The sequence below is a fragment of the Arachis ipaensis genome, chromosome B7 (assembly GCF_059453495.1).
Source record: "Arachis ipaensis isolate K30076 ecotype BB chromosome B7, ASM5945349v1, whole genome shotgun sequence".
Lineage (NCBI taxonomy): Eukaryota > Viridiplantae > Streptophyta > Magnoliopsida > Fabales > Fabaceae > Arachis > Arachis ipaensis.
Window position 1 is genome coordinate 115,095,764 of NC_142442.1, and position 13,432 is coordinate 115,109,195.

The window sequence follows — 13,432 nt, forward strand, 5'->3', positions numbered from 1 at the left end:
ATCACGTGTTTTGATCTTAAATTCTCATATTTTGCATCATTTTTATGTTTTTCTCTTTCTCTCATCTCTCTATTTATTTCTTTATCTACTAACACTCCTCTTCCACTCAAAATTCGAACCCCTTCTTCTTCTCTGTGTTCGAATTTTTCTCTTCTCCGTCTTCTATTCTTCTCTTCTTCTACTCACATAAAGGAATCTCTATACTATGACATAGAGGATTCCTCTTCTTTTCTGTTCTCTTCTTTTTCATATGAGCAGGAACAGGGATAAAGACATTCTTATTGAAGCTGATCCTGATCCTGAAAGGACTCTTAAGAGGAAACTAAGAGAAGCTAAAGCACAACCCTCTGGAGAGGACCTGATAGAAATTTTCGAAAAAGAAGGAGACATGGCCGAACCCAATAACAATGGTGGAGATGCAAGGAAGATGCTTGGTGACTTTATTGCACCCTCTTCTAACTTCTATGGAAGAAGCATCTCAATTCTTTCCATTGGAACAAACAACTTTGAGCTTAAGCCTCAATTAGTTTCTCTAATGCAACAGAATTGCAAGTTTCATAGACTTCCATTAGAAGATCCTCATCAGTTCTTAGCTGAATTCTTGCAAATCTGTGACACTGTCAAGACCAATGGAGTTGATCCCGAGGTCTACAGGCTTATGCTTTTCCCTTTTACTGTAAGAGACAGAGCTAGAACATGGTTGGATTCACAACCTAAGGAAAGCCTGAACTCTTGGAAAAAGCTGGTCAGTGCTTTCCTGGCCAAATTCTTTCCACCTCAAAAGATAAGCAAGCTTAGAGTGGAAATCCAAACCTTCAGACAGAAGGAAGGTGAGTCCCTCTATGAAGCTTGGGAAAGATATAAGCAATTGATCAAAAGGTGTCATACTGACATGCTTCCAGAATGGAGCATCATATGTATATTCTATGATGGTCTGTCTGAGTTGTCAAAAATGTCATTGGACCATTCTGCAGGAGGATCTCTTCATCTGAAAACCCCTGCAGAAGCTCAGAAACTCATTGAAATGGTTGCAAATAACCAGTTCATGTATACCTCTGAGAGGAGTCCTGTGAATAATGGGACACCTCAGAAGAAGAGAGTTCTTGAAATTGATACTCTGAATGCCATATTGGCTCAGAACAAAATATTGACTCAGCAAGTCAATATGATTTCTCAGAGTCTGAATAAATTGCAAGCTGCATCCAACAGTACTAAAGAAGCATCTTCTAAAGAAGAAGCTTATGATCCTGAGAACCCTGCAATGGTAGAGGTGAATTACATGGGAGAATCCTATGGAAACACCTATAATCCTTCATGGAGAAATCATCTAAATTTCTCATGGAAGGACCAACAGAAGCCTCAACAAGGCTTCAATAATAATGGTGGAAGAAATAGGTTTAGCAATAGCAAGCCTTTTCCATCATCTTCTCAGCAACAGACAGAGAATTCTGAACAGAGCCATTCTGGCCTAGCAACCATAGTCTCTGATCTATCCAAGACCACACTGAATTTCATGAATGAAACAAGGTCCTCCATTAGAAATTTGGAGGCACAGGTGGGTTAGTTGAGTAAGAAGATTACTGAAACTCCTCCTAGTACAGAAGAAAATTCCAAGAGAGAGTGCAAGGCCATAACCATGACCAACATGGCCGAACCTGGAGAGAGTGAGGTGGACGTGAGTTCCAGTGAGAAAAGCCTCATGGGACGTCCTCTGGACAGAAAGGAGTTTTTCTTTGAGGAACCAAAGGAATCTGAGGCTCATACAGAGACCATAGAGATTCTATTGAACTTTCTTCAGCCATTCATAAGCTCTGATGAATATTCTTCCTCTGAAGAGGATGAAGACATCACTGAAGAGCAAGTTGCTAAGTATCTAGGAGAAGTCATGAAGCTGAATGCCAAGTTATTTGGTAATGAGACTTGGAAAGATGAACCCCCTTATTCACCAATGAACTGAATGCATTAATGAGGCAGACATTCCCTCAGAAGAAACTGGATCCCGAAAAATTCTTCATACCTTGTACCATAGGCACCATGACCTTTAAGAAGGCTCTATGTGACCTGGGGTCAGGGATAAACCTCAACCACTCTCTGTAATGGAGAAACTGGGAATCTTTGAGGAACAAGCTACAAGAATCTCACTAAAGATGGCAGACAAACCAATGAAACATGCTTATGGACTAGTAGAGGACGTGCTAGTGAAGGTTGAAGGCCTTTACATCCCTGCTGATTTCATAATCCTAGACACTGGGAAGGATGAGGATGAATCCATCATTCTTGGCAGACCTTTCCTAGCCACAGCAAAAGCTGTGATTGATGTTGACAGAGGAGAGTTGGTCCTTAAGTTGAATGAAGACTACCTTGTATTCAAGACTCAAGGTTCTCCTTTTGTAACCATGGAGAGGAAGCATGAAAAGCTTTTCTCAATACAGAGTCAAACAGAACTCCCACATTCAAACTCTAAGTTTGGTGTTGGGAGGCCACAACCAAACTCTAAGTTTGGTGTTGAGAGGCCCAACCTTGCTCTGATTATCTGTGAGGCTCCATGAGAGCTCACTGTCAAGCTATTGACATTAAAGAAGCGCTTATTGGGAGGCAACCCAATGTTATTTAATTATATCTATTTATTTTCCATTGTTATTTTATATTTTCTGTAGGTTGATGATCATGTGAAGTCACAAAAACAACTGAAAAATAAAAAGCAGAATGAAAAACAACATTAAAAATAGCACACCCTGGAGGATAAGCTTACTGGCGTTTAACGCCAGAAAGAAGCATCAAGCTGGCGTTAAATGCCAGAAACAGGCTACAGTCTGGCGTTAAACGCTAGAAACAGGCTACAACTTGGCATTTAACGCCAGAAACAAGCAGCAGTCTGGCGTTAAACGCTAGGATTGCACTCTAAGGGCATTTACACGCCTAAATGGAGCAGGGATGATAAGTCCTTGATCCCTCAAGATCTGTGGACCCCACAGGATCCCCACCTACCCCACCCCTCTTTCTCTCTCTCCCACCTTTTCATAACACTCTTTCCCAAATACCCTTCACCAATCACCCTCATTACCCTTGCCCATCACCTCTTCACCAATCACATCCATCCACTCTTCCCCAAAAACCCCACCTACCTCCAAATTCAAAATTCTTTCCCTTCCATACCTAACCCTAATACACAAAACCTAACCCTCCCTCCACCCCTATATAAACCCCTCTCCACTCCTTCATTTTCACACATTACAACCACAACTTCTACCCCTTGACCGAACCACTTATCTCCCTCCATCTCCTATATTTTATTCTTCTTATACTATTTTCTTTCTTCTTTTGTTTGAGGACGAGAAAACCTTTTAAGTTTGGTGTGGTAAAAGCATTGCTTTTTATTTTTCCAAAACCATTAATGGCACCTAAGGCCAGAGAAACCTCAAGAAAGAGGAAAGGGAAGGCAATTGCTTCCACCTCTGAGTCATGGGAGATGGAGAGATTCATCTCAATGGTCCATCAAGACCACTTCTATGAAGTTGTGGCCAAGAAGAAGGTGATCCCTGAGGTCCCTTTCAAGCTCAAAAGGAGTGAGTATCCGGAGATCCGACATGAGATTAGAAGAAGAGGATGGGAAGTTCTCTCCAATCCTATTCAACAAGTCGGAATCTTAATAGTTCAAGAGATCTATGCAAACGCATGGATCACTAGAAACCATGATCAAAGTATGAACCCGAATCCAAAGAATTGGCTTACAATGGTTTGGGGGAAATACTTAGATTTCAGTCCGGAAAGTGTAAGGTTGGCGTTCAACTTGCCAATGATGCAAGAAAATGCACGCCCCTACACTAGAAGGGTCAACTTTGAGCAAAGGTTGGACCAAGTCCTCATGGACATATGTGTGGAAGGAGCTCAATGGAAAATTGACTCAAGAGGCAAGCCGGTTCAATTGAGAAGGCATGACCTTAAGCCTGTGGCTAGAGGATGGTTGGAGTTCATCCAACGCTCTATCATTCCTACTAGCAACCGATCCGAAGTAACTGTGGATCGGGCCATCATGATCCAAAGTATCATGATTGGGGAGGAAGTGAAAGTTCATGAGATTATACCTCAAGAACTCTACAAGGTGGCTGACAAGTCCTCTATTTTGGCAAGGTTAGCCTTTCCTCACCTCATTTGTCACCTCTGCAATTTGGCTGGGATTGTCATAGAGGGAGACATCCTCATTGAAGAGGACAAGCCCATCACTAAAAAGAGGATGGAGCAAACAAGAGAGCCCACTCATGAACCTCAACAAGAGCATGAGGAAATTCCTCATCATGAAATCCCTGAGATGCCTCAAGGGATTTACTTTTCTCCACAAAACTATTGGGAGCAAATTAACACCTCCCTAGGAGAATTAAGTTCTAACATGGGACAACTAAGGGTGGAGCACCAAGAGCATTCCATCCTCCTCCATGAAATTAGAGAAGATCAAAGAGCCATGAGGGAGGAGCAACAAAGGCAAGGAAGAGACATTGAGGAGCTAAAGCATTCCATTGGATCTTCAAGAGGAAGAACTAGCCGCCATCACTAAGGTGGACCCGTTCTTTAATCTCCTTGCTCTTATTTTTCTATTTTTCGAACATTTTGCTTTATGTTTTATTTATGTTTGTGTCTTATTACATGATCACTAGTGTCTAAGTGTCTATGTCTTAAAGCTATGAATGTCCTATGAATCTTTCACCTTTCTTAAATGAAAATATTTTAATTACAAAAGAACAAGAAGTACATGAATTTCAAATTCATCCTTGAGATTAGCTTAATTATTATGATGTGGTGACAATACTTTTTGTTTTCTGAATGAATGCTTGAATAGTGCATATTTTTGATAGTGAAGTTTATGAATGTTAAAATTGTCGGCTCTTGAAAGAATAATGAAAAAGAGAAATGTTATTGATAATCTGAAAAATCATAAAATTAATTCTTGAAGCAAGAAAAAGCAATGAAAACAAGGCTTGCGAAAAAAATGGCGAAAATAAAAGAAAAAAAAGAAAGAAAAAGAAAAAGCAAGCAGAAAAAGCCAAGAGCTCTTTAAAACAAAAGGCAAGAGCAAAAAGCCAGTAACCCTTTAAACTAAAAGGCAAGGGTAAAAAGGATCCAAGGCTTTGATCATTAATGGATAGGAGGGCCTAAAGGAATAAAATCCTGGCTTAAGCGGCTAAACCAAGCTGTCCCTAACCATGTGCTTGTGGCGTGAAGGTGTCAAGTGAAAAGCTTGAGACTGAGCGGTTAAAGTTGTGATCCAAAGCAAAAAGAGTGTGCTTAAGAACCCTGGACACCTCTAATTGGGGACTCTAGCAAAGCTGAGTCATAATCTGAAAAGGTTCACCCAGTTATGTGTCTGTGGCATTTATGTATCTGGTGGTAATATTGGAAAACAAAATGCTTAGGGCCACGACCAAGACTCATAAAGTAGTTATGTTCAAGAATCAACATACTGAACTAGGAGAATCAATAACACTATCTAAATTCTGAGTTCCTATAGATGCCAATCATTCTGAACTTCAAAGGATAAAGTGAGATGCCAAAACTGTTCAGAGGTAAAAAGCTACTAGTCCCGCTCATCTAATTGGAGCTAAGTTTCATTGATATTTTGGAATTTATAGTATATTCTCTTCTTTTTATCCTATTTGATTTTCAGTTGCTCGGGGACAAGCAAAAATTTAAGTTTGGTGTTGTGATGAACGGATAATTTATACGCCTTTTGGCATTGTTTTTAGGTAGTTTTTAGTATGATTTAGTTAGTTTTTATTATGTTTTTATTATTTTCTATACAAAATTCACATTTCTGGAATTTACTATGAGTTTGTGTATTTTTCTGTTATTTTAGGTATTTTCTGGCAGAAATTGAGGGACCTGAGCAAAAATCTGATTCAGAGGCTGAAAAAGGACTGCAGATGCTGTTGGATTCTGACCTCCCTGCACTCGAAATAGATTTTCTGAAGCTATAGAAACCCAATTGGCTCGCTCTCAATTTCGTTGGGAAGTAGACATCCTGGGCTTTCCAGCAATATATAATAGTCCATACTTTGCCTGAGTTTTGACGACGCAAATAGGCATTTAAACGCAAACTTCCTGCCCTATTCTGGCGTTAAATGCCAAAACTGAGTTACAAACTGGAGTTAAACGCCCAAAATGGCACCAAAGCTGGCGTTTAACCCCAAGAAGAGTCTCTACACATGAAAACTTCAATGCTCAGCCCAAGCACACACCAAGTGGGTCCCGGAAGTGGATTTCTGCACTATCTGCACTTAGTTACTTATTTTCTGTAACCCTAGCTACTAGTTTAGTATAAAAACTACTTTTAGAGAGTTATTTTATCATCTTTGGACATTTAGTCTTTTAGAACATCTTATGTTACGTTTGGAGGCTGGCCATTCGGCCATGCCTGGACCTTCATTACTTATGTATTTTCTACGGTAGAGTTTCTACACCCCATAGATTAAGGTGTGGAGTTCTGATGTTCTTCATGAATTAATGCAAAGTACTATTGTTTCCCTATTCAATTCAAGCTTATTCTTATTCCAAGATACTCACTCGCACTTCAACCTGATGAATGTGATGATCTGTGACACTCATAATCATTCTCACCTATGAACGCGTTTCTGACAACAACTTCCGTTCTATCTGCAATAGCTTGAGTGTGTATCTCTTAGCCTCCATTCCAAAAGATCGAAGTCTTCGTGGTATAAGCTAGAATCAATTGGCAGCATTCTTGAGATCCGGAAAGTCTAAACCTTGTCTGTGGTATTCCGAGTAGGATCTGGGATGGGATGACTGTGACGAGCTTCAAACTCGCGAGTGTTGGGCGTAGTGACAGATGCAAAAGGATCAATGGATCCTATTCCAACATGAGTGAGAACCGATAGATGATTAGCCGTGCGGTGACAGTGCATTTGGACCATTTTCACTGAGAGGACAGACGGTAGCCATTGACAACGGTGATCCCCCAACATACAGCTTGCCAAGGAAATGAGTATGAATGATTGGATGAAGGCAATAGGAAAGTAGAGATTCAAAAGGAACAAAGCATCTTCATACACTTATCTGAAATCCTACCAATGAATTACATAAGTATTTCTATCTTTATTTTCTGTTTTAATTATATTTTAATTATCAAAACCTCAAAACCATTTGAATTCGCCTGACTGAGATTTACAAGGATGACCATAGCTTGCTTCAAGCTGACAATCTCTGTGGGATCGACCCTTACTCACGTAAGGTTTATTACTTGGACGACCCAGTGCACTTGCTGGTTAGTTGTGCGTAGTTGTGAAAAGGAATTGAGATTACGATTGTGCGTACCAAGTTTTTGGCACCGTTGAGATCACAATTTCGTGCACCAACCAACAACCTCATCAAATCATATAATCAATATTACTAGTATTTGAATTTGTTTCACACAACACCACCACTTCATTTATCAATCCTCATTAACAACACCAATCATCAACACTCAATAACACCAACAATTCCCAATAATCATCATCAACCACAATAATCCCATACAACCTACAATTTTCATCCATTCACATATAAATATTCATACACCAACAATATTCAATCCTATGTTAGGGTCAACTAGCCTATGTGTCCATGAACATTACATATTACATAAAGGAAACCGAAACCATACCTTGGCCGATTCCCAAACGCACCAAACACCAAAACAAAGCCAACAACCTTGATCCAAAGCCTCAACCAACTTCAACCAACACCAAAGCTCAAACTAACAACACATATATTCACCAATATCAAAACTTAAGATACCCAAAATAACTAAACACAAGGGTTTAGTGAAATCTTACCTTACCAAACGTGAGTAGGGGTAAAATCCAACTATTATCCGCTACTAGAGATCACCTAAACAACCAAAATCATAAAATCTACTCAAAAACCAAACATGAAATCGCGCAGAATCTTAGGGCAGAGAACTAGGGAGTGAGCTTTGAGTTCTTACCAGAAAAACTTAGATAGAAGGGAAGAGCTCGTCGAGAGCTTCGCGTGGCCGTAAACAACTCGTCAATCGGAGCTCCGTAGCTCAAGTTATGGCTTCCGGAAGTGGAGGATAAATAGTGCTCCCATGGCTTCTCTTCTCTCTTCTCTCATAACCGAACTCTCTCTCTCTCTCTTTAATGAAAATGAGCTGAAAGCTCATTAAAGGAGACTTACATAAGTTGGGCTTGGGCCCAACTTAGGCCCGGTCCAAGCCGTTAGCGTTTTTAGCCCGTTCGGCCCAACTTTGGGCCAAACCTTTAATACCAACGCCCGGTTTTCCATTCCTAATATTTTTCTAAGGTTTTCAACTGTTTTTCACTTTTTCTCGCACAGTACCGGGTAGACTTGAACCGGTTCAACCGGTTTAACTGTCGGTTCGCGGCTTTTCACGATTTTTTGCAGAAAAACATTTTTTAACTCGGAAAGACCTACTGAGTCCAAAAATCATATTTAAATCCCAAAATTCTCATTCTAACTTTCCAAAACTTAATTTGGGCATTTAAATTATTTTATTCGTGAAAAATCCGATTCTTACATCCTCCCTTCCTTAAAAATATTTTCGCCCTCGAAAATCTGAGTTACACGCTTAGGGTCATTGAAGAAAAGGAAGAAGTGGTTGAAGATCTAGGAGATGCAAAACCACCATGGAAGTCTCAACAACCTCCGGAGCATATCAAGATTGAAGAATATGAAAGGGTTGATCAAGAGATGGATTCAATCATCAAGGATTTCTTAACAATAATTGAATCCTCTCCCATGGGACGCGAAATTGAAGCAATTGAAGACAACTCAACACCAAATGATGTTGGTAATCTCATTGAAGACTCTTCCATTGAATGTGAAGTTGATATGGAAGTAGATTTCATACAACCTCCCAAGTTTGATTTGATTGATGATGAGGAGGAATTGGAAGAAGTCAACAAGCATGAAGAAAATGAAAGAAGTAGTCAAGGGGTGGAAATACACAAAGAAGAGAAAAAGGGAATAGACCTTGCATTGTTTAAGTGTGGGGAGGTCACCGCCGTTGCCGTTGGTGGATTTGGTGAACACTTTTCAGACATTATCACTTAGTTTATCTTATTTTGCTTCATTTTGCACTATTTTGAGATTATTGTATATATTTGCTTTTGTGGATACTTTTGTTTTGGTTGTTGCACACTTTTATTGTATATATTGCATTTTAGCATTGTGGTTGTGATTTGGAAAATGTTTTGGATTGGTGAAAACTTAGTTAAACCCTTTGTGCATAAAAGAAATTGTTTTGATTAGAAAAGAAGGTAAACTAAGGAATTTTAAAATGTATCAAGCACAACATTGCACTTAGGATAGGCTTAGTCAAAATGATAGAATTTCCAAGAAATTTATCTATAGGGCACCACCCCAATTGATTGGAAAATTTTTGTGGAATTTTCTTGAATTCATACTTTTGTGGATCATGTTTTTGAGCTAAGAACACAAGCTTGTGAGTTTTGAGCCTATTGGTGTGGTTACACCTTATAACCACTTATTTTTCCTTCTTGTGTGAAATTGTTCTCTTCCTATGATTGTGATCCTCGAATTGTTTAATTCTATATGTCCAATTATTCCTTGATTTCATGCAATTATATGATTGAGACCATTAATTCATTAGCTCACTTACCTAAATAGCCTACCTTTTACTCTCCATTGTTAACCAATTTTGAGCCTATGCTTAACCCAGTTGTTCTTTATTTTAGCACATTACAAGCCTTAAGCAGAAAACAATAAAATCCCTTATTTGGATCTTTGATTAGCTTAGGCTAGTGAGAGTATTTTATATTCAAATTTGGGGAGATTGGGAACATTGATTGGGATAAAAGGGTATTTTGTATTTATATTTGGGAATTGGGTACATACTCATGTATTGATTGATTAAATATATAAACCTTATGCATTGATGCTCTTGTATGTAGCTTGAAAGAAAAAAAGGACAAAAAAGAAAAAAAATATATATATATATAGAGAGAGAGAGAGAAAGAAAGAAATAAAAAAAAGGAGGACAAAATGCCCCAAAGTGGAGCTCAATAAAGATCAATGCATATGTGTTTGACTATGTAAAAAGTGAGAAGGATGGGTAGTTAGGTTAGTACTTAATTGTATAGGTCATTATATAGGTTAGGTGGGAAGGTCTAGACTAATCAAAGATTCAAATTCTAGTCCACTTATCCATATATGATCCTACCTTGACCCTAGCCCCATTACAACCTTATGGAAAAGACCTCATGATAATTGTATGTATGTATTGAATGATTGTTGATTGTTAGTTGAAGAACAAATCTTGAAAAGCATGATTAGGAGAGAATTGAGTGAATCAACCCCTAAACACTTGAGTGAATAGAGCGGATACACATTGATGAGCGGATAATTTATACGCTTTTTGACATTGTTTTTAGTATGTTTTTAGTAGAATCTAGTTACTTTTAGGGATGTTTTCATTAGTTTTTATGTTAAATTCACATTTCTGGACTTTACTATGAGTTTGTGTGTTTTTCTGTGATTTCAGGTATTTTCTGGCTGAAATTGAGGGACTTGAGCAAAAATCAGATTCAGAGGTTGAAGAAGGACTGCTGATGCTGTTGGATTCTGACCTCCCTGCACTCAAAATGGATTTTCTGGAGCTACAGAACTCAAAATGGCGCGCTTCCAATTGCATTGGAAAGTAGACATCCAGGGCTTTCCAGAAATATATAATAATCCATATTTTGCTCAAGTTTAGACGATGCAAACTGGCGTTTAATGCCAGCTCTCTGCCCAATTCTGGCGTCCAGCGCCAGAAACAAGCTGCAAAGTGGAGTTCAACGCCCAAACTGGCACAAAAGCTGGCGTTCAACTCCAAGAAGGACCTCTACACGTACAAACTCAGCCCAAGCACACACCAAGTGGGCCCCGAAAGTGGATTTATGCATCAATTACTTACTTCTGTAAACCCTAGTAGCTAGTTTATTATAAATAGGACATTTTACTATTGTATTTGATATCTTTGGTCTCAGTTTTAATCCATTGTTCATCTTAGGAGACTATTGATATCTTTGGTCTCAGTTTTAATCCATTGTTCATCTTAGGAGACTATTGATCACGTTTTGGGGGCTGGCTTCTCGGCCATGCCTGGACCTTTCACTTATGTATTTTCAACGGTAGAGTTTCTACACTCCAAAGATTAAGGTGTGGAGCTCTGCTGTTCCTCAAAGATTAATGCAAAGTACTACTGTTTTCTATTCAATTCAACTTATTTCGCTTCTAAGATATTCATTCACACTTCAACCTGAATGTGATGAACGTGACAATCATCATCATTCCCTATGAACGCGTGCCTGACAACCACTTCCGTTCTACATTAGATTGAATGAGTATCTCTTAGATCTCTTAATCAGAATCTTTATGGTGTGAGCTAGAATGATGGCAGCATTCAAGAGAATCCGGAAAGTCTAAACCTTGTCTGTGGTATTCCGACTAGGATTCAATGATTGAATGACTATGACGAGCTTCAAACTCGCAAGTGCTGGGCGTTAGTGACAGACGCAAAAGGAGGGTGAATCCTATTCCAGCATGATCGAGAACCGACAGATGAATAGCCGTGCCGTGACAGGGTGCGTTGACCATTTTCACTGAGAGGAGGGGATGTAGCCACTAACAACGGTGATGCCCTTGCATAAAGCCAGCCATGGAAAGGAGTAAGACTGATTGAATGAAGATAGCAGGAAAGCAGAGATTCAGAGGAACAAACGCATCACTATACGCTTATCTGAAATTCTCACCTATGATTTACATAAGTATTTCTATCCCTCTTTTATTATTTATTTTCGAAAACCCCATTACTATTTTATATCCGCCTGACTGAGATTTATAAGGTGACCATAGCTTGCTTCATACCAACAATCTCCGTGGGATTCGACCCTTACTCACGTAAGGTATTACTTGGACGACCCAGTGCACTTGCTGGTTAGTTGTGCGAAGTTGTGAACCATGGTATTGGCATCATGTTTTTGGCGCCATCACCAGGGAAAGAAAGAGCAATGAATTTTACATAATCAAAGTGTAATCACAATTTCTGCGCACCAAGTTTTTGGCGCCGTTGCTGGGATTGTTCGAGTTTGGACAACTGACGGTTCATCTTGTTGCTCAGATTGGGTAACTTTCTTTTCGTTTTCTTTTCAAAAATTTTTCAAAAATCTTTCAAAAAACTTTTCCTTTGTTTTCGAAAAAAAAAATTTTAAAATAAAAATGTTTTCAAAAATAAATTATTATATGGCTTCAAAACTTTCAAGAATAAATTCTAGAGTTTCATGGTAACATGTTGAATCCTATCTGGCTGAAAAGCCATACCCAAACTCCTTTGGGATTGGTCTTCAACTAATCACCTCAATAGATGTAAATCCATTCTAAAGCTTGAATGGCTATTAAGCCATGTCTGACCCTTTGATTGGAGCTTTAGACTAAAGAGCACAAGATTCCTGGAATTCATATTAAAGATTTTGAAATCCTTATTTTTGTTTTTCAAATAATTTTTGAAAAAAAAAATACAAAAAAATTAGAAAATCATAAAAATCAAAAATATTTTTTGTGTTCTTGTTTGAGTCTTGAGTCATGTTATAAGTTTGGTGTCAATTGCATGTGCATCTTGCATTTTTCGAAAAAAATCATGCATTTATAGTGTTCTTCATGATCTTCAAGTTGTTCTTGGTAAGTCTTCTTGTTTGATCTTTGCATTTGCATGTTTTGTGTCTTTTCTTGTTTTTCATATGCATTCTTGAATTCTTAGTGTCTAAGCATTAAAGAATTCTAAGTTTGGTGTCTTGCATGTTTTTTTGCATTAAAAAAAAATCTTTTCAAAAATATGTTCTTGATGTTCATCATGATTTTCATAGTGTTCTTGGTGTTCATCTTGACATTCATAGCATTCTTGCATGCATTCATTGTTTTGATCTAAAAAATTCATGCATTGCATAATTTTCATGTTTTTCTCTCTCATCATAAAAATTCAAAAAATCAAAAAAAAAAAATATCTTTCCCTTTTTCTCTCATCAAATTCGAAAATGAGATTTGACTTTTTCAAAAATTTTAAAAATCCAGTTGTTTTTATGAGTCAAATCAAATTTTCAATTTAAAAAAAAAAATTCTTATCTTTTTCAAAATCTTTTTCAAAAATCAAATCTTTTTTCAATTCTCTTAGTTATTTTCGAAAATTTCAAAAATATTTTTCAAAAATTTTTTCTTAATTTTATCTCATAATTTTCAAAAATAACATCATCAATTAATGTTTTGATTCAAAAATTTCAAGTTTGTTACTTACTTGTTAAGAAAGATTCAAACTTTAAGTTCTAGAATCATATCTTGTGATTTCTTGTGAATCAAGTCATTAATTGTGATTTTTAAAAAAATCAAATCTTTTTCAAAAACT

General features: G+C 37.9%; 1 non-coding gene across 1 annotated transcript; it reads right to left on the reverse strand.

Moving 5' to 3' along the window:
* Nucleotides 1-790: 790 nt before the first annotated feature.
* LOC148553802 (small nucleolar RNA R71) lies at nt 791-894 on the reverse strand. Its single transcript, XR_015893738.1, has one exon. It is a non-coding gene; the product is annotated as a small nucleolar RNA R71 (small nucleolar RNA).
* Nucleotides 895-13,432: the final 12,538 nt, after the last annotated feature.